The 20,174-nt window shown below is 49.8% G+C and overlaps 1 long non-coding RNA gene across 1 annotated transcript in view; it reads left to right on the forward strand.

Moving 5' to 3' along the window:
* Positions 1 to 19,955, forward strand: part of LOC139051625 (uncharacterized) — a 42,267-nt gene extending 22,312 nt beyond the window's left edge. Inside the window, exon 5 of the long non-coding RNA XR_011509454.1 lies at positions 19,792 to 19,955. This is a non-coding gene — a long non-coding RNA (uncharacterized lncRNA). The remainder of the gene's footprint in view (positions 1 to 19,791) is intronic.
* Positions 19,956 to 20,174: the final 219 nt, after the last annotated feature.

Here is a 20,174-nt window from a genome sequence, read left to right on the forward strand (position 1 = left end):
GCAGGCCATGAAATAACCTTCCAGTGGCTTCCAAGTCACTGCGGGATTATCGGCAATGAACGGGCGGATCACGCTGCCCGCTCAGCCCATACTGAGGAACGCCACGTCCCAGTTCCTCTTTCTAGAACCGACGCGGCACGGAAGCTCCGCCTACTTGCTCGGCAGTGCATCGCGTCGCAATGGAATGAGCCACATTTAAGAAATACGCGACTGTACTCACTTGATCCCACATTAAGTCTTCGAGCGCCATCACAGCTTCGCCGTAGAGACGCCACGCTTTTATATCGACTTTGGTTGGGCGTTGCCTTTACTAAAGCCTATGCCTTCCGCATACGGATGACCGACACCCCAACCTGTGACGTGACCACTGCGGTCATGAAGAATTAATTGGCCATATTTTGTGCGCCTGCCCGCAGTACACTTCACAGAGGGCATGCCTTCGCCACGAACTTGACCAACTGGACGACCAACCGCTATCCGAAAAAAGAATTCACCATCAAAAGAGCCTACCGTCACAGAAGAAGGCCGTGCAAGCGCTTTTGCGCTTCTTGCGATCTACCGGCCTGTGTGAACGACTTTAACTGGAACGCCTTTTGTGTGTGTCTCCATGTGGGCGCGTTCCTTTTTTTCCCTTTTTTTAGCGTTTTCCTCTATGTCATCTTTCTAACCCCTATCCCCCATCTCCAGTGTAGGGTAGCAAACCGGAGACTGATATCTGGTTAACCTCCCTGCCTTCCCTCTTCATTCTATCTCTCTCTCTCTCTATCTCTCTCTCTCTTGGATGGAGTTCACATTGGTATTTTTTTTTAAACCTAGGTAGGATATTAGACACTATAAGAGCAAAAGCTTGGTGGCGCAACTCACCGCCCCGTTCCAAAGGGGACGCTCAAAACATCCATCCATCCATCCATCCATCCATACGTGAAAGCAGAAGCCACGGCGCGGCCCTTGCCAATGTAGCGCCAGCGAGGTCTGCCGGACAAGCGTAGGTGTGTAGACCATGTAGACCGCGCTTGTTTGCTCGTCGATTGTGATCACTGGGAAGTATCGCACACGTGGCACTGTGAATAACTTGAGGTGCGTAGTACGTGATATTGTGCTGTTCGTGTGTTATGTGTTAGACAACGCGTCGTGCCCTCGTGGCTTCGAAAGCGCGAACATGTTTTGTACACGGTTGCAGAAGCGGATACAGAACGTGCACAGCCAAGGCCTTCCTTTTTAGACCGCCTAAAGACGCAGCGCTTGTGAATTGCGGCCGCGACTCGCAAAACGTCAAACGGGCAGGCAACGAGTTGACAACGGAGTGTGTCCTCTGCGAACGACACTTGGAATAGAAGTACGCCGAAAGAACCTTTCGGCATGTGACAAATTGCGAAGTAGTCACCGGAGACGCAGCTGAATGCAATCCAGGCCGCGTGTTCACGCAACATTTTACCGGGAAGGCCTAGTGTACCCTGGTGATGAGTTGGCCACGCTCGTGCTAGAGCATGCGTTCGCATTATTTCTTTCAACAAAGAAGCTCCATGCATTCAGTGTGCATGATTTTATGCAGGTCTGGAGCAGTTCAACAATCCGCCAAGTGAGATGCGACCTCCATCGCAAAGAGCTCACTGCAAAAACGATCCAGATTGTGGTGCTAAATAGGCTGCACTTTTTCTCATTGAACAAGGACAAGGACAAAGGGGGCGCAAGAAACATTTGTAGTCAAGGAGAGTGAAGTAGAGCCTACTGCTAAGCTCGGTCTGGTGTGTGCGTGTGGATTACTGTACTACGTAATAAAGTGTTTCCTCTCGTTTTGTGGACCGGTGCCCACAAAAGCAGGGATGGGAAATATTTAGTGCATGTTGAGGTTCGCTAAAGCGCCCACATATCTACCTAATGTTTTCACAGAGCTAAAGCTTTCTTGAAGCGTATGTTGCTGGCGCATGCGGACGCGAATAGTGAACTGAACGACACGATGATGTTATTCCCCGGTTTATTGCACGCAGCCCCGGCGTTGGCTTTGTCTGTTTGCGTGTACGATTTTCTCTGCGCACATTGGCTACATTTACGGCCGATAACTGGATGACAAAAGCTGAAAGCCTGCGTTTCGGGTTGTTTGCGTTCACGCGGTGCCCGTTCGCTTGCGATAACACCATGCAAGCCTTTTGGTAAAGACCAACTCATCCAGAGTGGCCCTGAAATGTGGTCGTGCTCCTTTTTTAAATCGCATGGCTAAACATCTACTGTGCGTTCCGGTGTTGCAAACACCGCATCTTTCCATTGTCTGCTCTCCGAAGAAGTGCGACTCTTCTTAATAGTGCATCTATGAGCTGCAGACACTTCGTGATGTTTTCACCGCGCTTTGCATTAAAAATTCATACGCCACCCAAAGTGAACACGACGCACGTGCTAGCTGCCGTGCGCCGCCCCCTTCAAAAGCTGCGAAAGCGGTACGCCAGCTGCAACTAGCGCCATATGCAACTTTCATCGCTGCTCTGTGCAGCCAAACGGCTCCTGCCCGTCACACTACCCCCTTCTAGACACCATAATTACAATGCATATGCCATTGCTTTCCTCGACTAGCCCTTGCGCTTCCCCCCCCCCCCCCCCCCACAGTATCACTGACGTACCGGTACGTTCTCTATCGTGCGTTAAAAATTTCGCGCCTGAGCGCAAAGCAGGCGCTCCTGGACTGGTCGCGCCATCGGTTGACTCTTTCTACACGTTCGTATTTTCGCTTCGACCTGTGCATGACCATGTATTGAAGAGTACGGTGCGACTACCACTCGCCCCTCTCTCTTTGCTGAGTGGCGCGGTGGCTCCGCGTTCGCTGTATCATGCGTCGCGCGCGTGTGGATATGGGTTCAAGCACGGAGGAAGGAAACTAAGGAGAGGCCCTACCCCCTCCGCGCGCTAGGAGAAAAGTGTGGCGGAAATGACGTAGTAGGTTCTCATTTTTTGCTGCTTTATTTTTTTGCTGTATGGCCACGCCTTTTAGGCCACAATGGCGGCGTTGTTATGGTTTTGAGCGCTCACACGTGTTGCTCTGGTAGGTTTCGTGCCGTGGCAAAGGCGCTGTGTGGGCGGGTTTGCGTTAGTCACCGTGTCTTGTTGCGCTGTGTTACCTGCACCGTGCTCTGCCGGATGTTGCGCGAGCGCGCGCGCTCCGCGCGCGATACCACGCGCAGCGCGGCGTGGTTTCGCGAAAGATGTAAACAAGAGAGGAGGGTGGCACAAAAGGCGGAGCATCGTCATGAGCAACGCCAACTTCCGGCTTCACTTTTGCTTCACAAAGAGTGACGTCAGCGCCTCTCCTTAGTTTCCTTCCTCCGTGGGTTCAAGGGTTGTTCTGCCATCTGTCCTCTCCCCTTTTCTCTTCAATGTCACTCTCATTCCCCTTGCCCGCAAACTACAAACCATCCCTCACCTTCGGCACACACTCTATATATGCTGATGATATCACTCTATGGACCACCCATTGCAGTGATGGAGACATAGAGAATACTCTGCAGTCGGCAGCTACCCTCACCCAAACACATGCGCGGAGTATCGGACACTCATGCGCTCTGGAGAAGTCGGAGCTCCTCATACTCCTCTCACAACCCGAAACTGCCCCACCACCCCTATAACCGTGACACTGGAAAACCGGTACATCCCTGAGGTACATATTCCCCGGGTACTGGACCTCTACATCCACAATAACGGGAAAAACACTCTCACCTTCCACAAACTCAAGCGGATGGCGGTGTCGATATCCCACCTAATCCGCCGAGTTTCCGCACACCATCGGGGTATGAAGGAGCATGACCTATGTCGTCTCATTCATGCCTTCGTCCTCAGCCGCTTTCTCTTCACGCTCTCCTACCTTAAACTCCAGGGCAGAGAAATCTCCACCCTGGATGCCATGATCCGAACAGCATTTAAGACAGCACTACACCTACCCCTAAATACCTCCACCGAAAAACTCCTCCAGCTAGGCCTGCATAACACGATAGGTGAGCTTACTGAGGCCCACCGACAGACACAATACATACATCTCGCGCACAATACAATACAATACATACATCCTACGCACCCTCGGTATCAGGATACCAGCCACGGATCCCACACAGCTCCAGGTCCCCCACCACATTCACCGCGAACATCCCTAAAAACATGGACCCCACTTACCACGAACCCCGCCGCAGAGCTCGCGCATGGGCGCTCCATAAACACTATGGCACGGAACGGGATGCTGTGTGGGTGGATGCCGCATGCACACGTGAGGACGCGGTTGTTGTCATCACGAACCCCTCCCTACAACCAATTACCACCCTTCACATATCCCCAACTGCCACTTCGGAGGAGACTGAAGAGGCTGCCATTGCCCTAGCAACTCACGGAGGCCCGGTAAATATTATCGGACTCTGAAACTGTGATACTAAATTTTGCTCGCGGGAGAGTTCACGTCCCTGCATTTCGCATACTGAACTCCATCGCTGCACACCCGCCCCGCCACATGGAGCTCATATGGGTGCTTGCCCACTCTGGGAATCCTGGAAACGAGGCTGCCAACGCTTTAGCCCGAGGTTCTCTCAACCGGGCACCGGCGGCCTCCGATCCAGGGTTCTCACGGGAGCGCATGCATTCATTCACTGAACTGACGCAAGCCTGCAAAGCCGAGCGTCGGCTCTACCCCCCTCCCTCGACAATTATCACCAGACACTTTGGAGGCGGCTCCAAACACGCACCTTACCCTCCCCTTATATACGCTCGCGCTATCACCACGTCCACACCAACCCCTCCTGTACCCTCTGCCACCACCCCAAAGCCACCCTCGATCACATCCTTTTCCTCTCCGCGGGGTCTGGAGAGTTACTACTACTACTTTGGAGGCTTGGGAAACCCTACTGCGCTCCGAGGACCCGGCCAAGCAAGCCATCGCCACAGGCCGGGCTGCCAGCGTCATGAGCCTCCGGGACATGAACGTTTGAGTGCAGTGGGGCCGTGCGGGGGCCCAAGAACCTGCGTGTCCGCAAGTCCCCTGTGCGCAATGAAGTTATCATCATCATCATCATCATCATCATCATCATCATCTGCCATCTCCGCTGGTTTGAAGGTTTTTATTTTTTCTTCTGTTGGTGTGTCTGCTGCTGCGCGTCAAGTTCAGAGGCACGCGCCGTTGCCTCTCCGAAAAGGGTGACTCGATTGCTGCTTTCTCTCTCTCGCCGCACCCTCGCTTCCGACTTGCAGCAATAAACGTAAAGCTCTTCGAACTTTGTTTTAGCCTTTTTCCATCTTCCTCTGTCTTCTTGATCACGCGACGTCCCATTTCTCTCCGTTGTGCGGGCGACTGAAAGCGCATCCTCGCGGCGGGCGGTTACTTTCGAATGGCTGAGCGCGCGGACCTTCGTCTGCTCATTGGAGTGATGGCTCAATTCCGATTCAGAATACGAGCCGAGCTCGGATTCGCACTTGGATAGCCTCATGCGAGGAAGAGGTGAGTTCCGCATCGTCAGATTCGGATGTTGAACGGATGTTATAGTCAGGCTGATGATGATGATGACGTTTGCTAACAACAGCTGCAGAACACTGAAATGTGCATATTGCATTGACTATTTTGTTTGTATGCCACTCATAATCAAAAATAAATTGCTATGTTCATTCCCTGTTATGCTCGTTCTCTGAAACCAAGCCGACAGGGGGGGGGGGGGGGGGGGCGTCACGGCCAGAAAGATCCGACAGCGAAAGGGCTAGGTGTCGCCATAGCCTGAACCAAAGGCTTTCTTTGCTCGCGCTAACTTTTTCAAACACGGCTATTTCCCGAGAGTTGTCGATTACTGGAACGAGTTTCCCGGTTCTATTCGTCAAATGGTACTGCCGTATATTGTGGAAGCACTAGCGTGATAGCATTGCTGTCCTTTTGATTTTTATTTGTTATGTTCAATTACCTTTTTGTCCGTTTCTTTTATTTGTTGTACTACACGTACTCTTGCAATATTCCTGCATAGGGCTGCAGTATTTGAAAATAAGTAAATAAATAAACAAATAAAGAAGAAGTAGCAGTTCCTGGGAGAACCCGGGCGTAGTATGGGCTTCGTGGACTATCGACATTGTAGCCGAAAATCACAAAGTGCACCTCTCTCCATGCACCATGAGTGTTGGGGGGGGGGGGGGGGGTGCGCGGATTCCTAGCACACGCCAAATCAGTTCATTTACAACAACTCCTGCGAGACGGGATCCAAGGTGTGTCCATCGAAAGGGCCCGAATTATAGGAAGCTCAAACACCGCTCTCTTCATTTTCTCGGGAGGCACGTACCTCAAATGCGTGTACTATATGTGAGTAGAGATGCGGTGTATGGAGTCAAGAACGGTCAATCCAAATCTGCCTGGATGGCAGGCAAGAGGGACACCGCCTCGGAGGTGTGTAGAAACGACAAGAACATATGCCGCGGCGCACTTGAAAATCCGCCCTCACAAGGACACGAACGTGAAGTGTGCCGTGTGGTGTGCGACGAGGGGCACGAGACACGTTGGTGCCTGAACAAACTTCTTGCCATCAAGCTCGGGAAGACGTCTCGCCAGTCTCGACCGCGGGAATGGTTAGGAAAGAACACAGAAAAGACACCGAGGTGCTGGTTCGAGTCGACGGAGGAGCAAGACCTCTACCGAAGCTGATCCAGATCTAGATCACTGCACGGAAGCAGAGCGAATAGCAATGCCCCATCGACGGACCCATCGCAGGAGTCGAAGTCGCCGCTGCCTAAAAAACAGTGATTGAGCTGGGCGAGGCTTGTTTCTCCCACTGCTCTAAAACGGAATACCGACGAAAATGATAAAACATGCAGGAAGAGAACAACTCTTAGAAGACGAACGCAAACTAATATCCCCCGAGAAACAAATATCACAGTTACAGCTAGGCGCGACTAAATAACAAAATACAACAGCTGCAAACGTCGCGTCAATATAAAGAATAGTCAAAACGAAGGTGGCGGCAGATATAACCTCAGACTCCGCGCCGCCTCCGACAACAACAATCTCAAATAACGAGCAGACAACGGCATTGCGAATCCAAACGATGATAACGGAAAAGATGAAAATATTCATGCAAGTTAATCAAAAGCTAATGCAATTTCAACAACTGTGCCCGAACGAGTTTAGAAAACATAAGGCATTGGTGGCGGAACAACTTAAGGCAGTCACGAATGCTGTTCCGACCAAGAAACGCGCCATTTCGAGCGGATTCGGAAAAACCTAAATTAAGCAACTGCGTAACAAAATCCGACGGCTTGGACACGGGAACGACACGGGCATAAATTAGGAGTGTGCAACATGGCTAATCACAAAAAGAACCACAATGAATACCAAATCCAGAACAATTGGAGTTCTGGAAATCGAAATGCCGCTCCTTCTCCAGAAAAGTGGCAGCTCTCCGAAAGTTCATCAAAAACTCTGAAATCGCTCCGGAGGTGATATGCCTGCAAGAGGTCGGAGCGAAGCCGACCAAAATGCAGAGATACTACACTCTTAGCGATCCCCAAAATTCAAAATTCGCCATGCCAGTGAGGAACTGGATAAACGCTCAATTATCAACACTTCCACAAATTGATAGAGATACTAATTCTATAGTTATCAGTGTGACTCCAACGAAACGGAGTAAGGCACACACAATAATCACAAACGCCTACAGTCCCCCTAAAAGCAAACGGGACGACCGACCCCAAATTCTCTCGGCAACAAAATAATTAACGGGGCACCAGGAATACGGCGGTGATAGTGGGTGAGTTTAACGCGCCCCACATACTACAGGCATGCGCTAAGACGTCGCCCAAAGGGTTCCTATTCGAGTGCAACTTCCACGAGCTTTGGCTAATGGGCAATCAATGAAATCGGCAATACGTTGCGCATGTATAACAGCGTCAGCAGAGACACGGCGCCTTACCCAACATTTACGATTGACGTGAGAGGCTCTCAACGGTTTTGGTCGACGTAAACCTGTGAAGCGATCACATCATAAGAATAGCACTCTCCGCGCCAGACATACGGCGTAATATAGGAACCACAAAGTTCTCCGACTGGCCTCGTTATAGAGAGTTCCAAAGGGTGCTGGATGTGTCGGATACCGCCCGCCGAACATGCAGGAATATACTCACTTACTTACACAAGTGCACGGGAGCACCACCTAAGCCATTGAGCGCACAGTGGAGGCATCGATGATAGACTCTCATCTGGTCAACTTACGGAAAAAGCTGCGGAAACTGACCAAGAGGTACAAAAGACAACGTCGAGCCAAACACATGAGCCACGCATTGCTCTCTCGATTGAGCAAGCCCAAAGCCACACCAACGAGCTAGCTGAAAACGAGCGGGCGACGTTCTGCCGAACCCTATCAGGGACTCTGGGAAGGGTCGGTACGTGGCAAACACTACGGAGCATGCCAGACCCAATGAGTACACGTGCTGAAAACAGGAAGCTCCAAATTATAGCAGACAACTTCGAGACTACAAAACTATAACTACTCCACGGCCTTCAGAACATATATATATAGGGCCCTCATCCGCGACGGGCATATCCAGCTTTTCGGGACACGTACCAACTAGCGCCCCAAGCGGGCCCGGCACGAAGCTAGCGCGTTTTTAATGGAATGTGCGGGTTCCCTGCTCAATATGGTGCGTCTGTGCCCCTCGCGCTTGACGCGTTCTGCACTCGAACATGAACTGAAAGACCGCACTCCCCATTTTATCAATCACATCTGTCGGTTATTGCAATTCTGACTTTCAAGCACTTAATTCTCTTTCAACACTCAGTTCCACAAACAGACTAATGAACTGCTATGGGTGCCGCAATCTCGATCACAGTCGCTGCACTCCCCATGGAGGACATCGAAAAGCGGGCGCTTTTGCACTTTCAACCCAACGCCAAAAACTACGTGGACGATTCTTTTTTGGGATGGTGAAGTCATTCAAGGTGGACAATGTGCTCGCGCACTTGAATTATGTCGCAAGTTCCGTAGGCTATCACGCCAGCGCGCGGCCATCGGCTAATCTTTTTCAAAGAGTATCGGAGTAACAGCAGGCGGCGCGGCGGTAGCGCCGCCTGCTGTTACTGGTTACTCTCTTCGTGGCGGCCAGTAGGCTTGATTATCTGTTTTTACGCGCAATTGTGCGAGATGAAATTCAAAAGCAATCATATGTGCTGCATGCCGAAATGCACCAACAGAGCTGTGGCAAGTGAAGTGAGCCTCCATTAGTTCCCCAAAGATGCGGCAAAGAAGGAATGCTGTTGCAGATTGCCAAGCCGGTTACACCACCGATGAAAGTGTGCAGTGCGCATTTCGTCGGGCAGTGACTTTTCCTGGAGCCGCATTGTTAAAAAAACGAAAGCTCTTTGCTTATGGGCATTCTTTTATTTCTTTTTCTACTAAGAATAGAGAAAAATAGAGGTTGCGACAGTGTAGCAGCGCGAACAACGGTATGGCTTTGATCCTGAGTGTATGTAGTACGTGGGCGGGCGTCGGAAGTATTTGCTCGGGTTTTGCCTGCATCAACTCGTACTGTGTGGTTGCCGCGGTGTCTCGTTTCGCTAGAAACGCATGTTTTCGTTCTCGCTGCACCCCGTGCTCCGCCATGCGGCCAACCTCGCGCTGCGCACTTGTGGCCAGCGGAACGAGAACACACGAGCATTTAATTAAGGTAAAAACTGTCATGTTCGTAGCATTTTGTCGCAGCTCTAGAGAAATGCTGCAGTAGATCTACGTGGGTGGGCGTAGTAAGTATTTGACCGTGTTTCACCGGCAGCAGCCGGCAGTGTGGTCGCCGTTGTCTCGTCCCGCCAGAAACGCAGGTGTTTACGTTCTGGGTTGCACTCCATGCGCCAACGCGCGGCGAAGCTTTGCAGCTACAGTGGCCCTGAAAACAAGATTTATATAGCATAAAACAGACACCGAATTCTCGACGTGAGCGCAACAAGCTTCTGTCGTGTCTTCTCGTCACTCGAACGATAACACAACCAGCACCAGCGAAAAATAAAACAACCGGCGTGGCTTTCTTTGCATCTGCATGCGCTAGCATAGGCACATACAAAAAAGACGTCTGAAAAATCGCAGTTGTGATAATCTTAGTGATATCTTTCCTTTAAATATCGAATATAAACATCTCCTCATAACAACTCAATACGTGAAAGGAGCTCGAGAACAACACAGAGCAGTAAAATTACTCTGTCGCTAAACGGCAGTGCGCGAAAGGCAGGCATTGCGGGCTGTCGCGATTAGCACGAAGATAAAAGACAAGCTAACGTACCTTGATAGAACCTTCGTGGTCATAAATAAGTTCTAGCTCGTGCGGTTTCTGCCGGACATGTGACGTCTGCAGGCAAAGCTCTTCCACAGTGACAGACGATGCGCTGCGGGCCTTCACGCCGCGGCAAATAATATGGCGTTCTTGGCGTTCTTGGCGTTCATGACTTCTTCCCCTTCAATGAAGCATGCACCGTATCCCCGTTTCTGAAGCGTCTATGCGGAGCATGATGTCACTTAGCGACAGTTATTGTGAAAAAGGTAAAGCCATCTTCAAGGCGCTAAGCCAGATATGAGCTGATCATATTGAGTATTGAGTCGCCTTGCGCGCCACCTATACGCCTCGTGCACCACCTATTAGCGGCGAGAATTAGGAGTGGCGCCCTCTCGCGAGTGACGTCACGGCCAGGACGCCGCTCGCTCCGGCTCACTCGGCTGCCGCGCGCTCGTTCCCTTCGTGTATGCTTGGGGTATGGGTGGCTCGAGCCGTACGTATTGAAGAATACGTCGGCTTCTTTCAGCTGCCATACCTTAACCACAGTTTCTTCTTCAAAAGCGTGTGAGTCGAGAAACATTGCGGCTTGGATATCGCAAGCTAAGTAGCGTTAAAGGGGTCTACTAGGTTTTGCAATGCATATATGCGCCGTGTCTATCGGTAAATTTTGACTAAAAAAAGAATATCTGCAAATTCAACGCGCGAAGTTGTGTATGATGCTTCGCTAAACATTTAACATTCCTTTAGTATTTAGCTATGAGAGGCATTGCATTTTACGTGGAAGAAAAATTTGGTAATTGGCGTCAACATGTTATCTGATTTTAGAAAGACACTGCCCAGCGAAGCTCTCACCATGATTCCTATTACTCTGGTGTGTTGTTCTATTCAAATATGGCCATTCATTAATGCGTAAAAAAATAGTTAGGTGCGCATTTCTTATGAAAAAGTTTGCTGCTACTTTCATTCCCCTCTGAAACAGGCCTCCAAAAAACGAATTGCTCATGGCTGCTAACACGACGGCGCGTCATGTAGAGTATTTACATAGTTAATTCACAAACACCATAGTAGCAATCACCTGAGAGAAAAGTTTCGTTGTTAAGATCGAGAGCCACTCAATTGAAAGTGATGAAATGTTTCATAGTGGCCCTCAGTAGACTTTATCGACAATATGGCACACCCCTGATCACGTAACGGTAGCAATCGACTGTCCGTATGGCGAGGCACGCTATGTTCGCGAAACCCATCAGTTCACTACAACTTCGAATTAAAACCATAAAGCATGTTTTTTACAGCGCCAACTGGAATGGCTAAAGTATTCTCGAGCTACTACACCGCAGCTTAGATTTCCTGTATACAAAAGGAAAATTCAAGCACCTTCTGTCTCACCATGTCTCGATCCAGCGTTATTCAATTATACAAACGGATAACTATTCGCTTCGTCGGTACATAAAAGAGAACCTTGCAGGCAAATTAAGTTTGCTCCAATCCAATCGCAAACATTCATAAAGAAAGCACCACAAGCCTTGCATATACTTTCACTTGATTTCTGACCCTCCACCGGGGGAATTTCGATATCTTCAATATGTCCCATACTACTAACCATTGATGCTTCGACTTCTTTCTGGCTGCAGCTATGCGGTCCAGCAGGCATACTTCACTAAAAAAATTGGGCCGAGCAGCCTGTGTCAGTTCGCCAAACAAATTCGTCATGTATATTCCTCAAGCAGCAAGCACCAGTAAATTTCTCAAGTGAGTTTGATTTGATTTATTAATTTCCATTTACACACACACATGTACAGAGGAGTGGTAAGTGGAGGTGGATGAGGGAAAAAAGTCGCACAGACGCGGCTTGAGGTAACCTCACCCCCTTAGGTACAAATGGCTGCATGGGGTAACACATCAAGCGCCATATAAATTACATTTATATAGTGGCCATAAAACATTGCAGTTATACAATATATGAAAGAACAGTGAAATATTCCCTCAATAACAATGCAAAACACACTGCGGCATTGAAATAAATAAATGATATACACTTGGTAATATAGACAAAAAAAAAGAGGAACATAACTTACATTATCAATCATTAACAAACGCGCCCTAAAGAGGTGGGTTGAACGTGTAACACGGAAAAGGAAATATATATTGGTACATTCCTATTTGTACTCTGTAAATAGCTGTAAGCCTTCATTAACTTTACTTCAAGTTTCCGCCGCTTAAAAAAAATAAACACGTGAAGAACCGCCTAATGTTGACAGGCAGTTAAAGAAGCAAGTGAGGCGTGTAGAATCTAAGCTCCAGTATTAGTTAAGTCCCCGTGCTACTGCCGAGCGTTTCTGTGAGGAAATGCAAAAATTCGATATTATACCATGAACTATATACTCGTCGTGAGCAAACCTATTTTAGCGGAATAAAATCAACGTAACTGCTGTAGAAGTCATATACAGCCAGCTTTGTGACATACTTGTTGCACCGCGGCAGGTATGGTATCATAACTGGATTCCTATAGGCTATGCTTTTGCGATTGTCTATCCGCGCATGAAAAACCCGCAATGGGCTGGTGTGCGTCGCTTCGGCTGGCACTGTAGCGTTGCCTTCGAGAGCTGCATTGTTGTCTAAGAAATTAGCTCTTTGAATAAATGTTCGCAAAGGAAGCCGTCGTAAAAATATATTTGAGACGACCACCATAAGTATACAAGCAGAGAGAACGAGGGCGAACAAACGAAAACGCCGCAGAAAGCGCCCGGACAACGCCCGAACTGTAGCAGACGACAGGCGCGAGTCCGTGCCCTGACGTCACGCGAGCGGCGCTCGCAGCGCCGCTCGCGTTCGTTCTCGGGGCTAATATGCTACCTGCGGTAGCACATACGGTAACTCTAAGCTGATTCGAACCGAAGCGCCGCACACCGACCGCGCCGCCAAACAGAGGAAAAAAAAATGAAAATAGTGATACGTCATCGAGGCGAGGCTCCGCCCCTGCACGGATTTGTTGTGAAAACAGTCGCACCCTACTACAAGCGAGACGCTGGATGGATGGATGGATGGATGGATGGCGGCTTTACCATTTGTAACGGGCGGCGGCTGGCGCCACCTAGCCTTTTGCTCCCCCTCCTACTTTATTATTTTTTTCCCTTTCTCTATATCCTCTTTTCCTTAACCTAGTTTTCACTCCCCTCCTCCCCCCAAAATAACTATCTAAAAAGTAGAGGAAACATTATCTCCTCGATTTAAGGTATTATCTCTCCCTTGACTTCCTCCACCAATCCTCTAGCCTCCTCTTTGTTACGGCCACTCTTTTCTCGTCTATTTGCCCTCGTTCCCCGGGAAATCCCAATGCCCCTTCCATATCTGCCACTGTTCCCTCTGCCAGAGTCGGGCGAAGGTCTGTGCATCTCAGCACTATATGCTCAGTGGTCTCCATTTCGGCTCCGCAAGCTGTGCACCAAAGGTCCACGTCTTCAAATTTAGCCCTGTATGTTTTCGTTCTCAAAACCCCCGTCCTAGCTTCGAATAATAGTGAGCTGCCCCGCGAGTTATCAAATAAGAGCTCTCTCTTAATCTCCTGTTTTTGTGACCTATACATAGATAGCGCTGGCTTTTCGAGCATTCTTTCTGCCCACATTTTTCTTTCCGTCTCCTTCACCTCCTTTCCCACACTAGAACCACGTTGGACCCCCTCCCTCGGCTGTAGGTATCTATTCCTCAGCTTCCTCGTTCTGAGTGTCCACTTCGTGTTCAAACTTTTCATGTATAGATATTTGTACACTTTTCCTGCCCGCCTTTTTTCCTCCAGTGCTGGGAGTCTCTGTTCATATTTTAGCTTGCTTATTGCCTCTCTACCTTCGAATGACGTCCATCCCATGTCCCCCTGCACTCCCTCATTAGGGGTGTTCCCGTGTGCTCCTAAGGCCAACCTGCGTATACACTTCTCTGTCTCGTTTCCATGCATGCCTGAACTTCCGATTTCATGCACAGTACTGAATTTCCGAATGTGAGGCCAGGTACCATAACCCCTTTCCATACGCCCCTAACCACCTCGTATCTATTATAGTTCCATAGTGCCTTGTGTTTCATTACAGCTGAATTCCTTTTCACTTTTTCAATCATAATTTTTTCATGTTTTTCCAAGTACTTTTTGCCCTCGTTTAGCCATATGCCCAAATACTTGTATTTTTCAACATGATCGAGTGCTTTGTATTTCCAATGGTTCCCCCCTTTCTTCATTGTATACTATTATTCCAGACTTCTCTCTACTTAATTGCAGTCCCAATTTTTCTCCCTCCTCTCCACATATGCTCATTAGTTCCTGTAGCCCTACTCGGGTGTCAGCAAGTAGTACAATATCATCTGCATACATCAGTACGGCTAGTACTTTAAATACCTTCTGCCCTTCCAGCATATAGCTTATGTCGGTTCCTATTGTGCTCTGTTCTAGTCTCTTTTCCATTTGGCTCATGTAAATCATAAAAAGCAGAGACGACAATGGACAGCCCTGACTGAGACCTCTTCTTATTTTAGCTCGCTTTGTAGTTTCCCCCTCCCATGTTATCTCTACCTCATTACCTGTGTAAACTTGTTGTAGGAACTCAATCTGTCGGCTCAACCGTAGCAGCAAGCCATGCTGCTACGCTGCTACGGTTGCCTGATTAAAACTGACTATTGTCACCAAGTTTAGCAAGCGTCTCAGGAGCTGGCAACCTCAGTGCGTAGCAACATGGCGGCGCTCTTGCGGTTCCCGATTTCAATGCATGGGCCCTATGGGTAGCTTGTCCTCTAGAGTCAGTATAGTAACTGAAGTGCTGTGCCACACGTGTCAAACATGATTCGTTCTTTTTATGTTACGTCATAGGCAAGAAGCCTATATATATAGTTCGCTGTCACTGAAATAAAACAGTGCGGTACGTGCTCTTGGATCGTCTCCGTTACTCTGCCACCCGCTACAACAGTGGCGACGAAGATGACCACCCCGCGGAGCCCCCGCCACGAATAGCGGCGTCTTGGTAGCGCTGGGAGTCCTGCTGGGCACTGAAAGTAATCGAGTCTACGGAGCATCGGCGGTCATGGCCCTGGCTACGAACCTCGGTACCCCATGTTTCGACGAACATCAAGATAAGTGGGATATTTACTTGACTCGACTGGAGGCATTTTTTGAAGCAAATTATATTAAGACAGATCATAAGAAAAGGGCGCTCTTGGTTTCGACACTGTCAACGAAGGCGGTAGGCGTTCTTGCTGGACACTGCGCCCCCCAGAAAGTAAATGGCCTGAGTTACAAGGACGCACTTACCATTCTAAATAACCACTATGCGCCGAAGACTAATGAGGTTGCCGCAAGTTACAAGTTCTTTACAAGGGATCAGGCTGCAAGCGAATCTGTCCGGGACTATGTTGTCGAGCTACGCAAGCTTGCGGATAATTGTCACTTCGGCACTAGTTTGGACCGTATGTTACGGGACCGCATTGTTTGTGGCATCCGAAATCGGGCGGTGCAGCAGACGCTGCTTGAAAAAACTGAGCTCACACTTGCCCAAGCTGAAACGATTGCCATAGCGGCAGAGACAGCCGCACTGGAAGTAAGCGCCATGACTAGACCTGATAATGAGGCAGCGGTGTGCACTGTAGCGAGTAAATCGCGCCGATATCAGACCTTCACCAAAGATAAGCAAAGCCATACTGAGTGCGCACACTGCAGAAACTACGATCACGAAGCAAGCGACTGTCCGCACAAAAAGGAGCAGTGTTTTCGCTGTCGGAAGACTGGTCATTTCGCAAGAAAATGCCGCGCCCAGTCGGGCCTCCGGACTGGTCGTAGGCGCGATGGCGTTGCTAACGCAGTTCATTATGAGAGCGCTGTGTCCGAAACGGAGGAAGGCGATATTTCATCAGTCTTCACATTGCAGGAATCACGGGAAAAGAAATCTTTGCTCCAGGCGTTCCGCAGAGTTATCCGCTGGGGTGGCGTGCCCTTGAACACGATTATTGACACCGGATCACCGTTTTCTATCTTTCCGCAGGAGGTGTATCTAAAGCACCGTCTGACTTGGCCACGCATATCGAAATGCAAACGCACGCTCAGCTGTTACTTGGGCAAGCTACCCATTGTCGGTGAACTGCACCTTGAAGCCCATTTTGCGGGGAAGACTGTACCTGCCACATTGATAGTTACAGGCTGCTCGGGTCCCAGCCTTTGCGGAAGGGACTTAATCCAAGCGTTCTCGCTTTTTCCGTCCGGGTTTCTCGCTACGGTTCAATCGACGTCAGCAGATCCCGACAGCCTCAGGACCGAGTTTCCTGCCCTTTTTGAGCCAGGACTTGGAAACATTCAGGGGCCACCTGTGAAATTCCACATTCGAGAAGGCTCCCAACCGAAGTTCCACAACGCGCGGTCAATTCCTTATGCTCTTCGTGAAAAAGTGGAAACTGAGCTGGATCGTTCAGTAGAGCAAGGCGTATTATCGCCCATAGCACATTCTGAGTGGGCGGCGCCAATCGTACCAGTCCTCAAGAAAGAAGGTTCCCTTCGCATCTGCGGTGATTTCAAAACCACAATTAATGCTGCGTGCATAACTGAGCAGTACCCTTTACCAAACATTAAAGACATTTTCGCGTCGCTACGGGGGGGATCATTTTTCACAACACTGGACCTTCAGGATGCCTATAACCAACTCCCATTGGATGAGGAAGTTGGCCGTGATAAACACTCACAAGGGGTTGTTCTGCTATAACCGTCTTCCGTTTGGAGTTGCCTCGGCTCCCGCGATTTTTCAGCGGCGCATGGAAACGGTCCTGGCCGGTCTTCCAGCCGTGCAGGTGTATTTGGACGATGTATTGATTGCGGAACGTCAAGACGATAATGGCTCAGTACTTCGGGACGTTTTGCGCAGGCTTCAAGAAAATGGTATCAAGCTGAAGGCCGAAAAATGCTATTTTCGCAAAGACTCAATCGTCTACCTGTGCCATCGCATTGACAAAGACGGCTTGCATCCGCTTGAAAAGAACCTGGCAGCAATACGCGACTCGCCACGGCCTACGAATGTGAGCGAACTGCGCTCGTTTTTGGGTCTGTTGACTTATTATCACCGGTTCTTGCCACACATGTCAACGATGCTGGCCCCGTTGTATCTTCTGCTTGAAAAAGAGCGTAAATGGCACTGGGGAACGGCGCAGGAAAATTCGTATCGCAAGGCTAAACAAACACTTCTGAGTTCGCCTGTTCTGACGTATTTCGATCCCAGCCAACCAGTGCGTTTGGAATGCGATGCGTCACCTTCGGCTTTAGGTGCCGTAATCTCGCACTGAATTGGAAAAGTGGATAAGCCCATTGCCTTCCGTTCACGCACGTTAACACACGCCGAAGCCCCCAATGGCGTCGGCACGTATTAAGAGATGGGCTCTGTTTCTAAGCCAATATAGCTACCGCATAGAGTACAAGGCCGGCAAGGAAAACGCGGACGCACTCAGCCGCTTGCCCGTGCCGATAACAGACGTTTCTCGATCGGGCACCTTACCAGAATACGTGTTGTCTTCAGAGACCCTTGACAGCTCGTTCGTGCCAGCGGATGCCATACGGGCGCTGACGAATGGCGATGAAAACCTTAGCGTTGTGCAGCACTTTGTACTGAATGGATGGCCTAAACGCTTGTCACCGTGTCAAAATCACCTTCATCCTTATTTTTGCAGAAGACTGGAACTGTCAAGCGTAGAAGGCCTGCTCTACTGGGGTCATCGCATCGTCGTACCCCGCAAAGCGCGAGTCTCCATGCTCGCTGAGCTACATCGGTCACACCAGGGTGCATCTGCGATGAAAAGACTGGCTCGGACGCTGTTCTGGTGGCCTGGGTTGGATGGTGAGATCGAAAGCCTTGCACGTTCGTGCATCTCATGTGTACAAGCTCAGCCAATGCCCCATCGACAGGTTCCTATCTGTTGGCCAGAAACGGGAACCAAATGGTCAAGGCTTCACATTGATTACGCCGGACCGATAGAGGGACGCATGCTGCTGATAGTCGTCGACTCGCATACTAAATGGATTGAGGCACTTCCCGTCAAGTCGGCGACCACAGAAGTCACAATCGCGCGGCTTCGAGAATTGTTTGCGCGTTTTGGCTTGCCGCAAACAGTTGTATCAGATAACGGGCCTCAGTTTGCAAGTCAGCAGTTTTCCCAGTTCATGACTGTCAACAACATAACTCATCTACGTAGTGCACCGTACCACCCACAATCTAATGGTCTGGCAGAGCGTGCGATCCGCACAATAAAGGATGGCCTGCTTAAGCACTCGATGGTGAACGATCTCGAAACAAAACTAGAGCGAGTGCTCCTAGGCTATCGACGTACCCCACTACCGTGCTGCAAGTCTCCTTCAGAGATGCTGCTGAACTACCAAATTCGTTTGTGCTTGGATACTTGCTTCCCGTCTCTACCTCGAACTTGCTCGCAGCCTCCCAGGTTCCAGTCCGGCGACCAGGCAAGGGCCAGGTGTGGGTGCGCAACTTTGGCCAAGGGAAGCGTTGGCGTCCAGGCATCGTCAAGAGCACAGAGGGTTCACGCCTTGTAACGGTCGACACTCAAGATGGCCTAGCCAGACGTCACTTCGACCACATTTTCCGTCGCGTGCCTGCGTCACCCGTGACCCCAAAAGCGGAGGCTCCCGACTCGCTTCAACCCAGCCCGGACAACAAGAATCGGCCCACGTCAACGCCAGAAGGCCGGTGCAGCCTGGCCACTCCAGAAGCAACTGGCGCTGCACCTGTTCCTTCGACAACACCTCCAACGTCCCTCCCAGCCGACCAGGCTCTCTGTCCCCCAAGTCCGCCGGTCTTGCGGAGGTCTACCCGACAACGAAGACCCGTGCAAAGACTTCAGTTTTAAAAGAAAGGGAGAAGTGATATGAAGTACTGTGTCAAACATGATTCGTTCTTTTTATGTTACGTCATAGGCAAGCAGCCTATATATATAGTTCGCTGTCACTGAAATAAAACAGTGCGGTAGGTGCTCTTGGATCGTCTCCGTTACTCTGCCACCCACTACAACAGTAACCCTATGAGATACATGACATCGATAACAACACGTGTCTCCTCGTGCACTAGGACACGTTTATAGTGCATTTCTCCGCAGGATACTAGCAAGCACTGGTGTGGCCGAGTGGTAGAGCAGCTAATTCCCAAGCAGCGGGCCTGCGCTCAATCCGGGCGGGACCTACGTTTTTTTTTTTATGCGAAGCACACTAGCCGCGCAACCATGCTCTTCCTTGCTGCGCCGCGCGCGGCCGCGTAGCTACCATATGGCGTCATACCAGCTGCAAAAGCGGAGGCTCAACTCGTGCGCTCGCTTGCGGCCGCGTAGCTACATAGCCGGGTCTCAGCTCGTGCGCTCGCCTGCATGAGTTGTTTCTTCGTCTAGCCGAACCAAATATAGCCAAGCAACAGCAGTTCACCAGGCTAAACAGTGGTTCAACAACTAAGATAAAGGCTAGTATGCTTCACATCCTGGGCTTAACCTTACCTAAGCCACAGCCATTTTTTTTTTCTCTCATTTCAGGAGATAGCTGCTACGGACACCAGACACTAGTGGCAGAGGTGGCTGAAACCATCGCCAACTGAAACGGCTCTTGGAATATGCCCTAACAGCTCGTGCTGTAAAAGGTGAGCATGAACCCATCCCGCAGAAAGTTAAATACCAGACCGACCCGTGGTCGAGGTGAATTCAAGCACTTCGCCCCTAATAATAAGTAATAATAAATGAAATAAAGATGCATTTCTTTCACGTCGATGGCTATATACTGGAATTGTTTGTGAACAGCACCTGGACTCACGAGCACGAGACGTTGACATTTATGCAAAGGACAAACTATAGGTACAACCATACACCATTGACTCACAAGAGGACAATGCCGCCGACTGTGGGGATGTCTGTGCCATATA

Source organism: Dermacentor albipictus, unplaced genomic scaffold, assembly GCF_038994185.2.
Source record: "Dermacentor albipictus isolate Rhodes 1998 colony unplaced genomic scaffold, USDA_Dalb.pri_finalv2 scaffold_13, whole genome shotgun sequence".
Classification (NCBI taxonomy): domain Eukaryota; kingdom Metazoa; phylum Arthropoda; class Arachnida; order Ixodida; family Ixodidae; genus Dermacentor; species Dermacentor albipictus.